General features: G+C 33.8%; 1 non-coding gene across 1 annotated transcript; it reads right to left on the reverse strand.

Annotated features, from left to right (window-relative positions):
* Window positions 1-3,643: 3,643 nt before the first annotated feature.
* LOC128035672 (small nucleolar RNA R71) lies at window positions 3,644-3,749 on the reverse strand. The gene has a single exon (XR_008192224.1). It is a non-coding gene; the product is annotated as a small nucleolar RNA R71 (small nucleolar RNA).
* Between the last annotated feature and the right edge of the window lie 333 nt (window positions 3,750-4,082).

Here is a 4,082-nt window from a genome sequence, read left to right on the forward strand (position 1 = left end):
TATGTGTCAATCAAAGGCGTTGTCTTTAGATGGTCATCACGAGATCTATTCTCTAGATTTCACCATGAAGGTATTCCTTTCCAAAGATAGCCATAGAGGCTTTCTTTTTAGAGTCTCACCATGAATGTGTCCTTTTAACAAAGTTTTCCATAAGGTATTCATTTAACTCAGATAGCCACAAAAACATCCTTTTAATAAAGATAGCCACAAAGGCTTCCTTTAACAGAGTAGCCATAAGGCTGCCTTTTAACAGAGATAGCTAAAAAGGTTTCCTTTTAACAGAAATAGGCACAAAGGCTTCCTTTAACAGAGATAGCCACAAAGGCTTTTTTTTTATAGAGATCACCATAATGTTTTCCTTTAACAAAGATAGCCATGAAGGCTTCCTTTTATAGAATCTAACACAAAGACACTTATTTAAGTTACGCCACAAAAGCGTTTCCTTACAGATTACCACAAAGATATTCCTTATCAAAGATTTGCCACAAAGGCATTCCTTTAAGAAAAACAACCACAAAGGCTTACTTATACGAAAATTGGTGTTTTTGACGGTATAGATTGGCCTAAACTCATTGTCATGAGGTTTGCCCCTCACCATTTGGTACTCACCCAACCATCCTTTAAATATTTTCCATATGTTGCCATAACCCAACCATGGTCTTACACTATATGGTCATTAAAGTGCCATGGACTTTTGCGTTTAAAAGATTCGTGTTTTTAGTCCCAACAAACCCCTTTAGATGACTCTGGAGATAGACACAAACACTTCAAGTAAACTCATACTTGACAGACTCATTCAAATCTGACTTACTCCTAATAGACTCTTTCACAACATACTTGTTCATATCCTCAAAACACACATAGACACACTTTACTTATTCAAAAACATTAACCATTGACTAAGAGATCATATCCATATACCATACAAATCATTCTTGCAAGTTCATCATACATACATTTTTCACAGAATCATCACATCATACATTCTTAACTCATTTTTCCAGAAGGTTCTAACATGCATAATACATTTGCAAGAGTAAACTTAGGGACTTACTTGACTTACATCTTTAACAGCTCTAAAATATCTGGGTTTCTATTGAGTAGATTGTAAACTATGAATTGTACAGGGTTTTTCTAGTCTTTTTTACCACCTTTTTACTTGAAAATAACATAATCCCGAGTAATTGTTAATAAATTTAGTGAATTTTGCTTAAATCTCAATCATGGACACGAATTTATGAAATATGAAAATTTGTGTTTTATTATTTGAATTTTGTGCATAAATAAAATCATTTTCATGTTATTTATTAATGTTTTATGTTTTAATAATGCAGTGGGACCATGAGGTGATATAATATGGTACATAGTATAATTCTTGGATGGACATGAACAAATCCACCCTAATTGAACGACAAAACCACGCAAAATTGAGTCATAAGGATGTTAATTTGACCTAGTTAAACTGATGTTGGACATGTTTGGTTATTTATTGGGTCATGAAACTGTCCAACAAGGGGGAGTCAAGCCCAAATTTGGCACAAGCATCTGGCTGCCCAAAAATCAACTTTGGGGCAATTATTTGGAGGTCCCTACACTTTGAAAATCATTAAAAATCAGTACAAGAAGATTGCTAAAGAAACCGTCCACTCCATGGCTAAATTTAGCATGATTCCATGCTTAAATCAAGTAACCAACTCACCCTCATTTCCACTTGTTATGGGCGGGCATTAATGGGAGAGAACCAATGGATCTTTGACGCCATTTTTAGTAAACTCAGCCACCAACGTCAAGTATAAATACCACACTCCTCCCACCTTTTCATTCATCCCTTAATCCCTGAAATCATCCATCATTCCTTCATTTATTACTTATCCATTCATTGTTCTCATTTTCTTCCTTCTTTCCACGCCTGGCACCCCATACTTTCCTTCATTTTTGCCAGTAAAATCATGAAAAGGTTGTATCTTGGTCGGCCACCTTGAGGAGCCATTAGCAAAGGAGCAACATGAGGATGAGAGGAAAACATTTTCATTTAGAGTTCGCGAGAATATAGATTTGGGTAGAGTTTATTCTTCCTTTACTTTGTTATTTTGATTTAATCATGTTTGCAATGTGTTTAATGATCTTGTCATCAATAATGGTAGTTTTAATCTTTTGAGTTAGGATGATTGCATTTATTCAATGAAGTTATTTAAATCATGTTTATAGTGTTTTTGTCTCAGTCGATCATGTTTTCAATTAAATTCAAGTATGTATTTCATCCATTCGTGATTGGATGCATTTGAATTAGCGGAACGATCCTAACTAGACAACATCTAATGGACATAATAATTGAAAAGTGCATGCTTAATTTAGATCCTGATCCAACTAAATTTAAGGTTCATAATAACTTTGATGACCTCTATTACCTGACATAGTTTTTAGGTTTATGTGATTAAATTGTTTCAAACCTGATCCGTCCCTATTACTTCAACTGAATTCTAAGAAACCCTTATTTTAATATGGTCAATAAAATGCATACTTCACTAAGTAAAAGATTCTGAAAAGACTTAATTTGGTTTCCAAACTCATAAAAGATCGAGTTGCCGTGGAATTTTTTCCGAACACTGTTAAGCATGAGAAAAATTAACTAAGATGAATAGTGTAATTATCCTAGCATATTTATGTTATTGATTGTTGAATTTTGTGTTTTTGATGCTAAACTCATCTCATACATTGCATTTCATACTTTGCATTTAGATTAAATTGCATTTAGATAATTTAATTTAGCTTAAACATCATTACTCAAAATATTGTGTTTTTATCACTAAAATGTTAACTTTAATTTTACAATTAATTGATTAATATACACAGTCCTTGTGGAGACGATAACTCTTTCACTTACTTTATTACATGATAACAACTGTGTACACTTTCACAAACTTAAGCGTTACAAGTTTTTGGCTCCGTTGCCAGGGACTTTTGCCTTAACCTTTTTTTTTGTGAAATTATTCTTTTCAATTTGATTTTTATTTCATTTTTATATAAATTCTAACTTTACTAGTTTATTCTTTATTTTTTATATTTTATGATTTATTTTTTAAGTGTTTATGAGCATAGATTGAATTATTGATTTGTTACCTGTAGACCCTTTAATCAAGCGAACGTTTATACAGAGAAGACATGAACGGTCAGCTCATAGACAAGCCGAGATGGACCTTAGAAATAAAAATGATGGACAAGGAAATGAAGCAGATCATATATGCAATCCCATCCTTATTGCTGATGATAGGGATCGTGCGATAAGACAGTATGCTATGCCACTCTTTAATGAATTAAATCTAAGAATTAGGAGACTAAAGATTGAGGCACCGCAATTTGAATTGAAACTAGTAATGTTTCAAATGCTCCAAATGGTGGGCCAATTTAGTGGAATGCCCACGGAAGATCCAAAACTTCACTTTCGATTATTCTTGGAGGTGAGCAATTCTTTAAAGATAGTTGGTGTGACTGAAGATGCATTGAGGTTAAAGATGTTTCCATACTCATTGCAAGGTTGAGCACAAGCATGGCTTAATTTATTGCCACAAAGTTCAATATCTATATGGTAAGAATTAGTAGAAAGATTTTTGGTTAAGTGTTTCCCACAAAAAAAAAAACACTAAGTTGCAAAATGAGATAACCACTTTTTCACAGTTGGATGATGAATCCTTGTACAAGGCGCGGGAAAGATTTAAGGAATTACTTCGTAAGTGTCCTCATCATGGGATTCCACATTGCATCTAGTTGGAGATGTTTTATAACGGTCTCAACACACACAAAAGATTGATGGTAATGCTTCTCCGAAGTGTGCTCTCTTGTCTAAGTCTTATAATGAGGCTTACGAGATCTTTGAGAGGATCACTAGCAACAACTACCAATAGCCAACAAATCGAGCAACTTCTGGAAGACGAGTAGCTGGAGTGAACGAAGTGGACACGCTAACATTACTCTCAACTCAGGCATCTTCTATTTCTTCAATGTTAAAACAATTTACCGCTAATGGTTCTAATAATTTTGTAGCCCAATCACCAAGTCAGTTTGATGTTGTTTCCTGAGTATAT

This window comes from Gossypium raimondii, chromosome 12, assembly GCF_025698545.1.
Source record: "Gossypium raimondii isolate GPD5lz chromosome 12, ASM2569854v1, whole genome shotgun sequence".
NCBI classification, from domain to species: Eukaryota; Viridiplantae; Streptophyta; class Magnoliopsida; order Malvales; family Malvaceae; genus Gossypium; species Gossypium raimondii.